Raw genomic sequence first — 17,795 nt, 5'->3', positions numbered from 1 at the left:
TATATTAGCATCTCTTTTTTGATAGGATGCTGATGTACAGTGCATAGTGAAAGTATTCGGGCCCCTTGAACTTTTTGACCTTTTGCCACATGTCAGGCTTCAAACATAAAGATATAAAACTGTAATTTTTTTGTGAAGAATCAACAACAAGTGGGACACAATCATGAAGTGGAACAAAATTTATTGGATATTTCAAACTTTGTTAACAAATAAAAAACTGAAAAATTGGGCGTGCAAAATTATTCAGCCCCTTTACTTTCAGTGCAGCAAACTCTCTCCAGAAGTTCAGTGAGGATCTCTGAATGATCCAATGTTGGCCTAAATGACTAATGATGATAAATAGAATCCACCTGTGTGTAATAAAGTCTCTGTATAAATGTACCTGCACTGTGATAGTCTCAGGTCCATTTAAAGAGCAGAGAGCATCATGAAGAACAAGGAACACACCAGGTACGTCCGAGATACTGTTGTGGAGAAGTTTAAAGCCAGATTTGGATACAAAAAGATTTTCCAAGCTTTAAACATCCCAAGGAGCACTGTGCAAGCGATAAGATTGAAATGGAAGGAGTATCAGACCACTGCAAATCTACGAAGACCTGGCCGTCCCTCTAAACTTTCAGCTCATACAAGGAGAAGACTGAACAGAGATCCAGCCAAGAGGCCCATGATCACTCTGGGGATCTACAGCTGAGGTGGGAGACTCTGTCCATAGGACAAAAATCAGTCGTATACTGCACAAATCTGGCCTTCATGGAAGAGTGGCAAGAAGAAAGCCATTTCTTAAAGATATCCATAAAAAAGTGTTGTTTAAAGTTTGTCACAAGCCACCTGGGAGACACAGCAAACATGTGGAAGAAGGTGCTCTGGTCACATGAAACCAAAATCAAACTTTTTGGCAACAATGCAAAATGTTATGTTTGGCGTAAAAGCAACACAGCTCATAACCCTGAACACACCATCCCCACTGTCAAATATGGTGGTGGCAGGATCATGGTTTGGGCCTGCTTTTCTTCAGCAGGGACAGGGAAGATGTTAAAATTGATGGGAAGATGGATGGAGCCAAATACAGGACCATTCTGGAAGAAAACCTGATGTAGTCTGCAAAAGACAAGAGACTGGGACAGAGATTTGTCTTCCAATAAGACAATGATCCAAAACATAATGCAAAATCTACAATGGAATGGTTCACAAATAAACATATCCAGGTTGATATGTTAAAAAAACAGGGGATATCCATAATGAAAAGATTACCCCTATTTTAACTTGTTGGATTAAAGGTGAAGTTTTAATTTCCTTATCTGGACTTTTGGAGCGTGCTTCTGTTTTCTTCATTAAAAAAGAAGACTGACAGTTGGGCGAACAGATAAGTAATAAAAAATGGCAGCCACTGGACAAAAATAGGCCCTGGCCATATGATCGGTCTTGGATCTGCGAATGTAAAGCAACAAAGAGCCATCAACAAACTGAACATCCTGAAAAAGGAGAGCAGATGAGGATGACCTATTAGCAGAAAAAAACTGACAGGCGCAGAGCCCCAAAAAAAGAGATTCTTCAAAACGAGAGGAACAATCTGAAGAAAGAAAGGACACTAAGGAGGATAGGAGATGGAAAGAAATAGGATGACGAGAATCAACCCGATGCTGGGATCGCCTAAAACCTTTAAGGAGTTGACGGACATGAAAAAGGAAGACACACCAGGCAAACCAAATAGCTGTAGGAAAAAAGACACACCAGAAAGGGAACATGAAACATTAGACTGCAGAAAGGATTGATTAATAGAGGAACAAAATAGACACCAATCACACCAGGATGAGGAGTAAGCAGGCAAAGACCTAGAAGAAATAGAATTCCTAATAGCGTTACAGATCTGACCCATACCAGGTCCAACAGATGAGGCGGGCATGGAGTCCCCTCTTGGTCTGCCAATGGTGCCAGCTCCCAAAATCTGGTGAACTGTAAACGAGATAAAGCATCCGCAATATGGTTATTAATCCCAGAAACAAATTTAGCTTTAAGACAGATATTTTGGTGCATACAAACCAAAACCAAATGTCTAAGTAAACGAACTACAGAATCTGATTTTGAACCAAGTGTATTGATAGCAAAAACAACCCCTTTATTATCTGAATGTAATAAAATATGCTTAATAGAAAAAAGATGACCCCAGATTACAATAGAAACTAAAACTGGAAAAAGTTCAAGAGAAACAATATTCTTTGTCAAGCCTGCATATTGCCAGTAATCAGGCCAAGATTGAGCAGGCCACTTACCATCAAAATAAGCACCATAACCAATCGACCCCGCAGCGTCCGTAAAAAAGTGTAAAGCCTCATTAGTAAGAAATTCATCTTGCCAAACTGCATGACCATAAATAAAAAAATAAAAAAATCAAGCCAAATAGAAAGGTCTTCCTTTAGCAACATGGTGAGCCTGATATGGGAAGAAGGAGAACTCAATTCCCGAGTAGCAGCAAAAAGATGGCTAGAAAAGACACACCCCATAGGAATTATTTGTGTAGAAAAAGAAAGCAACCCTAAAAGAGATTGAAGCTCCTTTAAACACTAAGGGACCACGGGCGTACAGGTACGCCCTGATATTTAAGGACCAAGGGCATACCTGTACGCCTGTGGGAATTTCGGTCCCGCCGCGTGCTGGGTGTGGACCAAACCGGGATGCCTACTGAAATAATTCATCCCGTGACAATGCCCAGGAGGCGATCGCTTGTGAATTCACAACGGCGATTTGCGACGATTCCGGTCATACGGGTCACGTGTGACCTGATGACCCGGAGTTAGAAGGTGATTGGCGGTGTAGTACACACTGCCAATCACCTCCTGTAGCTAGGGGAAGGTGGTGATCCTGTCACCCCCCCCCCCCCCCCCCAGGAGCGCTGCTAATGGTCGGAGGATCGTCCGACCAAAAGCAGCCGGCAGAGGAGGGGTTAATGTCCCCTTCTCTCAGCTCTGCTCACCCACTGCATTCAGTCAGAGGGCAGAGCTGTGAGAAAGAGCCAGGGACCCCTCCGCTGCGCTGGTAATCGCCAACATCCGCGATCGCGCTGGATGTCCGCCATTAACCCCTCAGATGCCGTGATCTGTACCGATCACGGCATCTACAGCAATGCGCATGTTAAAATAGATGATCGGATCGCCCGCAGCGCTGATGCGGGGATCCGATCATCTGCGATGGCGGACGGAGGTCCCCTCACCTGCCTCCATCCGTCTTCCGGCGTCTCCTGCTCTGGTTTGAGATCGAGCAGACCAGAGCAGAAGATTGCCGATAACACTGATCAGTGCTATGCCCTATGCATAGCACTGAACAGTATTAGCAATCAAATGATTGATATAGATAGTCCTCTATGGGGACATAAAAAGTGTAAAAAAAAAGTTGAAAAATTTAGAAATAAAAAAAAAAAAGTCAGTTTTTCCCATTTTACCCCCAAAAAGCATAAAATATTTTTTATAAACATATTTGGTATCGCCACGTGCGTAATTTTCTGACCTATCAAAATATAATATTAATGATCCTGTACGGTGAACGTCGCAAACGTAAAGAATTAAAAAATGTTCAAAAATGCTGCTTTTTTGTCACATTTTATTCCCAAAAAAATTATTAAAAAATGATCTAAAAGTTTTATATATGCAAATGTGGTATCAATAAAAATGAGCCCTCATAATGCCCTATATACAGAAAATTTAAAAGTTATAGATGGTCAAAATAAAGCAATTTTAGATTTTTTTTTAATGGGCTTGGTCCTTAACCCTTTAAGGACTCAGGGTTTTTCAGTTTTTGCACTTTAGTTTTTTCCTCCTTACCTTTTAAAAATCATAACCCTTTCAATTTTCCACCTAAAAATCCATATTATGGCTTATTTTTTGCATCACCAATTCTACTTTGCAGTGACATTAGTCATTTTACCCAAAAATGCACGGCGAAACAGGAAAAAAAATCATTGTGCGACAAAATCAAAGAAAAAACGCCATTTTGTAACTTTTGGGGGCTTCCGTTTCTACGCAGTGCATATTTCGGTAAAAATTACACCTTATCATTATTCTGTAGGTCCATACGGTTAAAATGATACCCTACTTATATAGGTTTGATTTTGTCGCACTTCTGGAAAAAATCATAACTACATGCAGGAAAATGTATACGTTTAAAAATGTCATCTTCTGACCCCTATAACTTTTTTATTTTTCCACGTACAGGGCGGTATGTGGACTCACTTTTTGCGCCGTGATCTGAAGTTTTTATCGGTATGATTTTTGTTCTGATCAGGCTTTTTGATCACTTTTTATTCATTTTTTAATGGTTTAAAAATTGACCAAAAATGTGCATTTTTTTTTACTTTGGAATTTTTTTGCGCATACGCCATTGACCGTGCGGTTTAATTAATGATATATTTTTATAGTTCGGACATTTACGCACGCGGCGATACCACATATGTTTATTTTTTTTATTTTTTTTACACTGTTTTATTTTTTTTATGGGAAAAGGGGGGTGATTCAAACTTTTATTAGGGAACGGGTTAAATGACCTTTATTAACACTTTTTTTTAACTTTTTTTTGCAGTGTTATAGGTCCCATAGGGACCTATAACACTGCACACACTGATCTCCTATGCTGATCACTGGCGTGTATTAACACGCCGGTGATCAGTGTTATCGGTGCTTGACTGCTCCTGCCTGGATCTCAGGCACGGAGCAGTCATTCGCCGATCGGACACAGAGGAGGCAGGTAAGGGCCCTCCCGGTGTCCTGCAAGCTGTTCGGGATGCCGCGATTTCACCGCGGCGGTCCCGAACAGCCCGACTGAGCAGCCGGGTCACTTTAATTTTCACTTTAGAAGCGGCGGTCAGCTTTGACCGCCGCTTCTAAAGGGTTAATACCGCACATCACCGCGATCGGCGATGTGTGGTATTAGCCGCGGGTCCCGGCCGTTGATGAGCGCCGGGACCGACGCGATATGATGCGGGATCGCGGCGCGATCCCGCTTCATATCGCGGGAGCCGGCACAGGACGTAAATATACGTCCTGCGTCGTTAAGGGGTTAAAGGGTACCTATCATCAAATAAACTTTTGATATATTTTAGATTAATGAATGTTGAATAACTTTACAATAGCATGTTAATGAAAAATATGCTTCTTTCTATTGTATTTTTCCCGATCATTCCTGTCAGCAAGCATTTCTGACTCATGCTGGAGTCCTAAACACTCAGAGCTGCCAGCCTGCTTTGTTCACAGCCAAACAGGCTGGGAACAAAGCAGGCTGGCAGCTCTGAGTGTTCTCCTTTGTGAACAAAGCAGAATGGCAGCTCGTAGTGTTTAGGACTCCAGCATGAGTCTGAAATGCTTGCTGCCAGGACTGGTAGGGAGACCCCAAGTGGTCATTTCTTCAAAGTGGAAAATTACATAGAAAGAAGCATATTTTTTATTAACATGCAATTGTAAAGTTATTTTGCATACATTAATCTATAATATATAAAAACTATTTTTGATGAGAGTTACCCTTTAAGGGGTTAAGTGGAGACTCATCTTCCGCCAGTATATTCCCTCGAAGCGGGCGCGGTATGGCATGAAACTCTTCAAAGTATGTGAGAGTACCTCCGGGTACACTTACAAGTTTAGAGTATATGAGGGATGAGATTCCCGTATTGAACCCCCAGAATGTCCCCCCACTCAGGTTGTTAGCGGGAAAATCGTTTGGGACCTTGTGCACCCATTGCTGGATGAGGGTTACTAATTTTATGTGGACAACTTTTATGCCAGCATCCCTCTGTTTACATCCCTTGCCCCCAGATCCATGTCCTTTTGTAGGACCGTGTGGATCACATTTAAAGGGAGGCCCCTCTGGTTCTTCCAGACACCTATGCCCAAGAGTGAGTCCCGTGCCCTTGCCCATGAAAACCTGTTGCTGGTCAGGAATAAGGATAAGAGGGATGTCCTTATGCTGACCACAATTCATGGTAACGGCAGCTCACCTGTCCCTGTGCGAGGTACCACAACACTGGTCCTCAAGCCTGATTGGATTTTGGGCTACAATCAGTATATGGTGGGAGTAGATCTTTCTGATCAAGTCCTCAAGCCATACATGACCATGCGGAAAAAACGGGTATGGTACAAAAGAGTTGCGGTCTACTTGGTACAGGTTGCCATGTACAACTCTTTTGTACATTATATCAAGTAGTTCTTATAAGAACTCACTGTGGTTTACACACTATCCTGGTTAGCATGTTAAAAACAATGCCATTTCCTTAATACGTTTATATATGAGTTTTAGATATACAAGTAATAGAAGTAAATAATTTTGAACAAAAATAATCCTTTTCCGCTAGATGGATCGTTTGCTTACTTTAAAGAGTTAGTCCATCATCAGAAAATTATAGACTATCACCCCAAGATATATAACCTACTATTATAGTGTTATCACAAATTGTACTTTACCACACTTTTGCGTGATTCACCAGTGATAAGGAAGTTGTGTAGTCCTTTCATAGCATGTGTGATGTTGTCACAGCAACTCCCGCTTCTTCCCCTCTACCTAGACATTATCCTCTGCTGTCCCTGGAGGTGTGGATAGATCTTGTCTCTGAGCCCCCCTGTGTGATGTCATCCCCTTTGACCAGCCCCTACAGTCTACATCACCATCTCTCTGTCATTGTCATCTCCGCTGCCTTGTGCTGAACAATGACACAGAGGAGCTGAAAGGGAATGAATATCAGGTGCTGCAACCTCACTGATTGTGTGAAAGTCTGATGTGAAATTAGATATTCTGCAACATCAGGAGTGCTGTGGGAGCAAAGTAGGAACAGCATTGCTTTCCCTTGTGAGCTGAGGGAAAGTAATGCATTCTGGGAATTGTTGTACTGTGAAGAACAACCAGAAAGTACAAAACTATACCGAAACAACCCAAAACAAATGAATTTTTGGTGGTTCCAGAACTGGGGTAGAAAGGTAAGCAATACTGTATGCTTCTGCAGCATTTATATTGTTTTTACCTGACATCATAGTACCCGTTTTATCCAGGTTACCTTGGGTAACCCATGAATAAAATGTCTTAGTTAACCTGAAATGCATAAGCAATCATGTGGAACTCAATGCATCTAGAATTAAGCATTGCTTTTCATGGTTTCACATTACAGCAGTATTTTTGTCTAATGGTCTAAAGAACTCTTACAGTCCCTAGAATGGTTTATTGTGCGAATAAATCTTGCATTACAATCTATTTTCTAAAACAAAAAATTATAAGTGCCCTTGGTATAGATACTGAGATGGTCAATTTCTACAAGCTTGCAGTGCCGAAAGTGTCATGTACTTATGGTGCAGATTGTTGCGGCATTCTTCACATCTTATGGGGTGTTTCAAGGGCTCAAGTCCTGCAGGAACTCATGGGAACGGAGTTCCTGCACTTTTTCCACAGCAGGAACACAGTTTCCATTAGCAGGAGTCCTGCAGGACCAGCCCTTAAAGGGGTACTCCGCCCCTAGACATCATATCCCGGGGGTCCCGCTGCTGGGGACCCCAGAGATTTTGGCTGCGGCACCCCAGACAACTGGTACACGGAGTGAACTTCGCTCCGTGCCGAATGACTGGCGAAGGGGGGGGGAAGAAGCTTGTGACGTCACAGCCATGCCCCCTCAATGCAAGTCTATGGGAGTGGGCGTGACGGTCGTTATGCCCCCTCCACTTGCATTGAGGGGCTGTGGCCCTGACATAACGAGCCTTCAGTGCTGCACCCAATGCTCTAAACGAATGCCGGGTGCAGCAGGGAGAATGCGGAGGTCCCCTGCAGCGGGACCACCACAATCAGACATCTTATCCCCTATCTTATGGATAGGGGATAAGATGTCTAGGGGCAGAGTACCCTTTTAAGTGAAAATCTTGGGTGAGTTCCCACACTTTTTTTCCCAGGACTTGACCCCTTGGTGTTTCCCTAATAAAATCCCTTCGGTATACGGTTTTAGAGGCTTGAAAGAGAGGCACTGGACAGTAAACCCGTTTGTATTACAGTCAGGGCCAGATTAAGACTGCCTGGAAGACGGAGCACTTCATTATGATGGGGCCCCCCCACGCACCCCCCCCCCCCCCCCCGATAGTCCCCCTTCCCTTCCACTGAGACCTGTTGCGGGGCTGTCAAGTAAGGAACAGACTGAGACCAAAAATAGGCCTGGGTATATTAGACTATGTCCCCTTTTTTTTTTTGGTGGGTGTCACAGGAGTCAGGCCCCCGTTAAAATAAAATGGGGTGCATGGTCTAAAATCACTTCAGTTCAAGTCACTCTTTCCAGCTGTTGCAAAGCTACAACACCCATTATGTCTGGAGAGTTTCAGGCATTATAGGAGTTGTAGTTTTGTAACAGCTAGAGCCTCATATTCAGTGTCATCCATTATTACTGCAAAACTTAGAAGTGACGAGAGATCTAATGGGACAGTCAGGAGAATACACAAACATAAAATCACTCACAGGAGACGTCTTCTCTGCTGTCTTTCCTTTTCTTCTTCATCTGGTCCAGACGCCAGGTCTTCTTCCAGCTCCATCTTCCTCTGTAAAGTTTGATGCCTAGACATCAATGGTTCCTCACTCTGCCAGCCGATCCTCATCCTCTGTATAAAGACAACAATCATCATAACCCTTCAAGAGACTGTTCTTCCTAAATATAATACTGCCAAACCCTGTGTACCCTGTATATTATACTGCCAAACATCATGCCCTCTAAAAATAATACTACCACACAATGTGTCTTCCGTAGTGTGCACAGAGCAGCAGCATCCCATTGAAAACAAGCAAAATTCTGCTGGTGGAAGTTCATAGTGTGGATGAGCCCTAATTCCCCCAGACCCCTCTAACCCCCCAGACCCCTAAGTCCTCCTCCAGACTTCTGCTCCCAGAGACCCCTAAGGCTAGGTTTCCCCCTTTTTTTACCTGCAAAAACACAGAAAAACTGCTACTGCTTTTTCCTGTGTTATGGTAATTTTTTGGCATTTCTTTCTTGTGCTTTTGCCTTCTCTGGAGACTTAGCCTTAGTCCTCCCCTGGTCCTTAAAAGGGGTACTCCACCCCTAGACATCTTATCTCCTATCCAAAGGATAGGGGATACGATGTCTAGGGGTGGAGTACCCCTTTAAGTCCCCCCCTTCAACACTCCTGGTCCTTCTCCACTATTCCACTTTTCTGAACCCCCTACCCCCCCTCAGTCCCATTCACACTCCTCTGCCCCCTTTACCAAACCCACACTTACCTTACCTAACCCCCCCCCCCCCCCCACACCCCCAAACAACCTCACTTCAGCCCCCCATGCCCTCCTGGTCCTTCTCCACTACACTTTTCTCCACCAACCCCACCCCCAGTTCCCCCACATTAGGTTGCAGTTCCCCCACAGTAGGTTGCAGTTCCCCCGCATTAGGTTGGCAGTGTTCCCCTACAGACATACAGCCTCCGATCATATACAGTGTATGGCTGGAGAACTGCATGTCTGTTTACTGCCCCACTTCAGTGCTCCGACCACCGCTCCTCTGGTCCGGGGTCATGATCTACTGCTATGGCCTAGGGGTCATAGCAGCAGGTCCCAGGACCGGAGGAGCGGTGGTTGGAGCACTGAAGATGACGTGTAGGTAACATACCATGCGTGCATCCTTGTTGCTCCGCTCCTATGGGCGCACGCACAGGACGTCAGTGATGTCCCTGCATGCGCTACCTCCCTGCATTTTTAAATTTATTGTGGGGCCACAGAAAGGTAGTTGGAACATCCTTGTGTCCCGAAAAGATCTTTCAGGACACAGGGATGTCCTGCTGAATGTGAGGGGGGGGGGGGGGGGGGGGGGGTGGAGAGGGGGAATTACAGTATTTATCTGCGTATAACACGCACTGGCATATAACACGTACCCTCATTTTCACAGGAAAATTTGAGGGGAAAAAATTAATGTAAAATAAATGACTATAGCTCTGAACTATATGCCTCATCATCCCCCCAACTTTGATTCCCCTTGATCCTCAGTTCCCCCCCTCCTTCCTCCCCCGTTTATCAGCCTCTGTGCCATATTTACCCCCCCCCCCCCCGCCTCCTTTCCCACGTTTTTCCCTGCTCATCATTCCCCCCCCCTCCTGCTCATCATCCCCCCTACTCATCATTCCCTGCCCCTGCTCATCATTACCCCCCTGCTCATCATTACCCCCCCTGCTCATCATTCTCCCCCCCTGCTCATCATTCTCCCCCCCTGCTCATCATTACCCCCCCTGCTCATCATTCTCCCCCCCCTTGCTCATTATTACACCCCCTGCTCATCATTACCCCCCCCCTGCTCATTATTACCCCCCCCTTGCTCATTATTACCCCCCCCCCATGCTCATTCGGGACATCCCTGCGGGCTGCTGAGTTGTGGATCGGGGCCACCGATAGCCCGGCCGTGGCCACTTTAAAACAGTGACCAGCGGCGGCTCCTGTGGGCCCGCCCCGGACTCCTCCTGCTTTTTCTATATTTCATATTTCCTTACCTGGCCGCGCTCAGGAGGTTCAGGTGATGCATCGGATCTTGTGGGCTGTGACAAGTTACGTCTCCTGCGGCTCCTCTGCACAGCGTCAGGGACGTCACTCGTCATTTCCTGCAGCGCTGGGGTGTAATGAAGAAAACTGTGCCCTGCAGGAAATGACGAGTGACGCCCCTGACACTGTGCAGAGGAGCCGCAGGCGACGTCACTCGTCACAGCCCACATGACCCGACGCATCACCTGAGCCTGCCGAGCGCGGCCAGGTAAAGAAATATGAAATATAGAAAAAGCAGGTGGAGTCCGGGACGGGCCCACAGGAGCCGCCGCTGGTCACTGTTTTAAAGTGTCCACGGCCGAGCTATCGGTGGCCCCGATCCGCAACTCAGCAGCCCCCAGGGATGTCCCGAATGTGACGGGGCCCCCTGCGGGCACGGGGCCCGGAGCGGGTGCTCCATGAGCACCAATGATGACCCGGCCCTGATTACAGTCCATCCTCCCAGGTGCTCCTGATCATTTGAAAAGGAACCGTTGCTTGTCCCAGATATTGTCATAAGCTGTGATTCCCCACGAAAGGACTTTAGTGATCCCTTTTTAAGCAAGAATTACCTCAGGAAGTAAATGTTGACTGACAACAATGGCCATTTCCTAAAAATCTGGTCAAACTAGATGTGATTCACAAGCTTCAACTCCTTTTATAGTATATTTTAAGGTGACTTAAGGTCTCTCATCCAACCTGTTTTTGTAGGTGGAACCATAGAACATTCACCTTTCTGTTTCCTATTCTGTTTTTCATCCTTATGTGTCATAGTATGTTTAAAATATTTCGTTTTTTTAGGGGGGCATCATTTTAATGTCATTCATGCTCCACCTCTTTTTGACAATGTTATAAAGGAGAGTGACATAGTCAGTACAGTGGTCCCTCAAGTTACAATATTAATTGGTTCCAGGACGACCATTGTATGTTGAAACCATTGTATGTTGAGACCAGAACTCTATGGAAACCTGGTAATTGGTTCTGAAGCCACCAAAATGTCATCCAAAAATAGGAAAAAGGGAGGATTAAAGAAAAATAAGTAGATAACTAATATAGATAAAGCAAATCCTAACATATAAAAGTAAGAAAGAGCTGCTGGAAGCTGTAATCACTGTCTATGTCAGTGTTTCCCAACCAGGGTGCCTCCAGCTGTTGCAAAACTACAACTCTCAGCATGCCCGTTGGCTGTCCGGGCATGCTGGGAGTTGTAGTTTTGCAACAGCTGGAGGCACCCTGGTTGGGAAACAATGGTTTATGTAGAGGACAGGAGCTTCGTCAGGGTACAGTACACACAGTGTCCCAAATGGAGCCACCCTTACTTGGTGTCCAAAGGAGCAGCTAACCCTGGCACAGGCAAAGAGTAGTACAGAACTTGTAGTTCCTCCCTGTACTGTAGGAGGTGCTACCAGACATCCAGTCAGTGCATGCACTTCAGTAATACAGGTGATTTACCAGTAAAATGCCCATTCTGATTGGTCAGTTCCTCCAGTTGTGACACATTTCACAGATCTGGACTGTCTGTAGCATTGTATGTTGAGTCTGGTTTCACGTTACAATGGTCCAGAAAAAAACATTGTATTATGAAAGTATTGTATGTTGAGGCCATTGTAAGTTGAGGGATCACTGTATTACATGAAGCCCAGACATGCATGCAAACTGTTGAGAAACCTGATGCAAAATATTGATAGAATAATCACGCTCCCATGGCCTGATTTGAGTGTTGCAATTTTTAATCTGTTAAACGCACATATAATTTATTATTGAAAAAGTATGAGATTGAGTATATAAAAACATATATGGTCTCAGGCTGGCATAGTTTTGACATAATGATCCACGATCATCATTAGAGATGAGCGAACTTACAGTAAATTCGATTCGTCACGAACTTCTCGGCTCGGCAGTTGATGACTTATCCTGCATAAATGAGTTCAGCTTTCAGGTGCTCCGGTGGGCTGGAAAAGGTGGATACAGTCCTAGGAAAGAGTCTCCTAGGATTGTATCCACCTTTTCCAGCCCACGGGAGCACCTGAAAGCTGAATTAATTTATGCAGGATAAGTCATCAACTGCCGAGCCGAGAAGTTTGTGACGAATCGAATTTACTGTAAGTTCGCTCATCTCTAGTTATCATCTATCCAGTTATGTATTTTTGAGTCTGAGTTGGCTACCTTACACTGGCAGCTGGCTGCAAGCAGATATGGAGCAGAGACATCCGAAGGTGTATAACACTGTCTGTGACTTGAGGGGCAGACATGATTTTAATGTTGCAAACTCAGTTTTCTTGCTCACCTGCCACTGCCCCAGTGTGGTACTGACGTCACTCACTGCCATTATAGCCAAAAGCAGATAAGCAAGTGTGAGATTGAGTCACCACCAACATTGGGCTCTCACGGAGGATAACATTGCTCATCCCCTTGCAGGAAGCTCTGTCTCCTATTGTACAGCTATAAGCATCAGGGAGCGGAGACAATGGCGCCTCCGTTAAGTAATTTAGAAAAATGATTGCAGTGAACGCTGCTCTATAGTCCAAAAAAGCTAACAAAACATTACAGGTATAAGTATGTGACAAAAGAGCCTTCGCAGATCACAAAAGCAAAAGTCCATTCCTAATTTTTTTTCTTTTTATAATAGATTTAGAAAAAAATGACTGTTACTTCAGGAAAGGATATCTATCATCAGTGTCACCTGCACTAACCTGTCAGTACAGACAGGTAGTGCCGGTGACACTGATAACAACCATACTTACCTGGTCCCGTTCTGTGCTCTGGTTCTCCCACTATCTTCCTCCATTGTTTTCGTTCCAGGGCCTACTTGGTGCATGGGTGGAGCTTCCTGACGTTACCGCTGCTGCCTCTCTTTGGGTCCCGCTGCTAGCAAACAGCAGTGGTGACATCAGGAAGCTCCTCCTATGCTCTAAGTCTGACTTGGAACAAAAACAATGGAGAAAGATAGTGGGAGAACCGAAGTATGGAAAGGGACAAGGTAAGTATGGTTGTCATCAGTGTCACCTGTACTACTTGTCTGTACCGACTGATTAGTGCAGGTGACACTGATGACAGATTTCCTTTAAGGTTTTCTTCACACATTCTTAAAAATGTCTCTAAAAAACCTTGGCTCTTTTTAGTGCTTCATGTGCTTTTTTAATTTTTACAAAACAATGTGCCAGTAAAGTGATTTCTAGATCATGTGATTCGAGGATCTGTCCTTGAATCACATCAAGTGTTTTGGGTTTGTTTTACATGGGAAAAAACTGTGGAGATCCACGGACAGAAAACACTACAAATTGCCTGAAAAAAAATAAATAAATAAAAAAAAAACAACCTAAAGCCTACTGCATTTTTAAAACACATCTCACAAAGACATTATAGGGCATTTTATATTTCCCTATTAACAGATTATACCTGGCTGTGTTCTTTTTTCAGCTAAGTAAAAGTAAACTAAATTAGTTTTTTCCCATGAAATTGTGGGACACTAGCCTAAGAGTTTTTTCTATGGATGTTTTTTTTTAAACAGCCAGAGAAAATATAAACTAGATGCAGGTCTCAGCTGTTTCCGTTATTCCCATAGAAGTAAATAAAGAACCACAGATATGTGCGGCCATCACTTAATTCATTCTTTGCCAGAATGTGGCTGCTGCCTCACTACCAAGACCTAGAGATAGGTGCAGGTTCCACCTCTGGGTCAGATGTTGATAGCATATCCTGTGGATATGCTGAAAATGAGAAAGGGTGGGAATACACTTTTAGGATCTTGTTCTCAGACATTCCATTACAAAGATTTTTTTTTCTCTTTCCACAAAGCTTTGCTAACAAAACATACATGTGGGGTAACTGAAATGCAGCATGTAGAATAGTTGAGTTTGCTGCTGCCAGATGAGCTATATATAACCAAACGAGTTAATTAGTTCCAGGTATTGTAAATTCCAGTTTCTTATTCATAGAACGGAGAGCGGCTACAGCCCACATATCTTGTAAGAGTCTCTGTGTGAGGACCCAGCGCTGTATTCAGATTAGCAGGGCTTTACAGAAAGCAAAAAGATTCCAATAACATGAAGAGATAAAAAAGAAATTAATCTGGAGCACTCACCAGTAGTGTCTTTATTGATAACGGATAACAGCTAAACAGTCTTTATTAACCTGTTCAGGACCTTGGACGTTAGAGAACGTCCTGACAGCCTGGGCTTTAAGGACCCAGGACGTTAGAGAACGTCCTGGTGTATTTCCGGTCTCTGCCGCGCGCCGGGCAGAGATCGGAACGGCATTCCTGCTGAAATCCTTCAGCAGACATGCCGTGCAAATGCCGAAGGGGGTCCCGGGACCCCCCCCATGTCGGCGATCGCAGAAAATCGCATGTCAATTCAGACATGCAATTTTCTCCTATTCCGGGCTGATCGGGTCTCTGGTGTCAGTGACAGCCCAGATCATCCTGAAGGGTAGGAGTGAAGTCGCAATGCCGCGATTTCCTCCTATCCCCTGCCATTGGTCAGAATTGATTCTGGCCAATGGCAGAGGAGGACAGTGGGTTGCCATGGCAACCCCCGTTCTGGCCAACCCTGGATGTCGAGGGGATCGTGGGAGGAAGATGGAGGTCGGTACCTGCAGGCAGGGCCGGATTAAGAGGATCATGGGCCTGGTGCTGAAGATTTTGATGGGCCTTTTTATCGAAATATATAAAATGAAAAAGCAACACAAAGCAATTTTGTTTAACACAAATAAAGCGCATCAGTCACGTTATGCACATTAAATTACCAGGATAGATGAATATGCTGGTTGCTGAGTTGCCCACAGCAACCAATCAGATCGCTTCTTTTATCTGATGTTACTAGGAGGATGTTAGGAGGACTGCGCTTTTCTCTGCTGTAACACACACAGGCTCTGCGTCCTATGATCCTTCTGCAGTGTAATATAATGAAGTGACTGGCCGCAAGATGGCTACCGATTATATAGAGCTGTGACATCACAGGGGTGACTGGCTACATCCTGCATGTGATTCAGGGTCATCATGTCTACCTCCCTTCCCGCCTTCCCAGCGTTCCTTGCCCCATATACTGACATGTGGATCGGCCATTTTAGATGCCCTGGAGCCTGCACCGCAGTAAATGGAGTTTAATGAAGTGATTTGCGCAATAGAATCGCAGCGATATTCACATTCGTTGCGAATCGTATATTTTCTGAAATTCTTAATGAATTCTGGATCGTCAGCTCCGATTCGCTCATCTCTAGACATAACTTATTTTTCTACCTACAGACTCATAAGGGCTTGTTTTTTTGCGTCACCAATTATACTTTGCAATGACAAACAAACAAATATTTGTGGGACAAACTTGAATAAAAATGCAATATTGGTACACAGTGCACTTTTTGCAAACAGTCCCACATTGGGGGAGATTTATCAAAACCTGTGAGGAAGAGTGGTGCAGTTGCCCATAGCAACCAATCAGATCGCATTTTTCAGAGGCTTTTTAAAAAATGAAAGAAGCGATCTGATTGGTTGCTATGGGCACCTGCACCACTACTCTACACAGGTTTTGATAAGTCTCTCCCATTAGCTTTATTTTGTAGGTCCATACGATTACAACAATACCCAAATTGGGCCATTGACCATGCAGATTACTCAACATTATAAGCAGCGATATCACTTTTTTTGGATAAAAAATGTTTCTTTGAAAAATTAGAAAAGGGAGGTCATTCAACTTTTATTAGGGAAAGGGTTAATTAAATTTTATTATTACTTTTTTTTTCGCAGGAAGGGGTCAAGCACACCTGCCTATAACTTCTAGGCCAATCTGTCTATAATAGCTGTGCTATTATAAGTAGATATGCCATTCAGGAGCATAAAAAAGCTAGGTGAGAACTTATCACCTAGCTTTTCTGTGCTCCTGAATGCCATTGCTGCTTATAGCCTATAAGGATAACCTACTATTAATTATAGGCAAATCTGTCTATATTAGCTTAAAATATAAGCAGAAATGGCACTAAGGAGCACAGAAAAGCTGGGTGACAATTTCTCGCCTAGATTTTTCATGCTTCTGAATGGCATATCTGCTTATAATAGCTCAGTTATTATAGGATTTACCTATAGCCTTTAGTCAAATCTGAGCTATTATAAGCAGATATGCCATTCAGGAGAATGAAAAAGCTAGGTGAGAAATTGTCACCTAGCTTTTCTGGGCTCCTGAATGGCATATCTGCTTACCATAGAATAGACAGATATGACAGAAAGGTTATAGGTAAATCTATCTATAATAGCTGAGCTATGATAAGCACCATTGCCATTCAGGTACACAGAAAAGCTAGGTGACAATTTCTCACCTAGTTTTCCATGCTCCTGAATGGCATGTCTGCCTATAAAAACTGAGCTTTTATAGGCAGGCTTGCCATTCAGGAGCATGGAAAATCTAGGTGAGAAATTGTCACCTATCTTTTCTATGTACCTGAATTGCAAGTCAGTTCATGACTGGTGGTGGTACCTTTTTGGGGGACTTCAGAAGCAGAGAACAAGGACCGCCAGTGGGACCTCAGCCGCTGTCACACAGTAAAATTTTTTGACGGGCGTGGGCCAGGCAGGAATGCAGCACATACCATCCTCTTTCTGACAGGGGGAGGAGAGTCCTACAATACCGTGACGTGAGTCACGCTGGTCAGGAGGTTACCCAGCCCATGTGACCACCCAGGCAGGGGCCGACTGACAACACTCAGGGCCCTCGGACCAAATAAAGCAAGGGCCCCCTGTGAGGCTCCACCCATGGCCACATCTCTGCCATGCCCCTATCCCATCCAAATGCCTCCTAATGCCCCAACCTACACACAAAATAAAAGAAAAGAAAATATATAACAAGTTAACGTAGGTAAGATAATTTTCCATGACCAAGAATACCAGTATACAAGGAGGAAATATATACCACCACACAATAACTTGATAATACCGCCATACTGTACTGAATAAAACCACTATACACAGACCAGTATTCCCCCACACAGTGCCCATATAGCAAAAGTTACCAGCTGTACACAGGGTCTGTATACCATATAAGTGATTATATACAAGACCAGGGCTGCCATCAGAAATGTTGGGGCCCCTTACACAACTCAAGGCCCCCCCCCCCACCTACTTACTTCCACATTATCTATAAAAAAATATATTTGAAAACACAGGACAAGAAAAACAAGAGCCCTTTAGTTTAATGAGGAAGGGTATCACTGGGTACACTGGTATATTGGGTATACTGGTATATTGGGAACACTATCACTGGGTACACTGGTATATTGGGTACATTGGTATA

The sequence above is a fragment of the Hyla sarda genome, chromosome 5, assembly GCF_029499605.1.
Source record: "Hyla sarda isolate aHylSar1 chromosome 5, aHylSar1.hap1, whole genome shotgun sequence".
NCBI lineage: Eukaryota > Metazoa > Chordata > Amphibia > Anura > Hylidae > Hyla > Hyla sarda.
Note: the sequence above shows the minus strand (reverse complement) of the source record.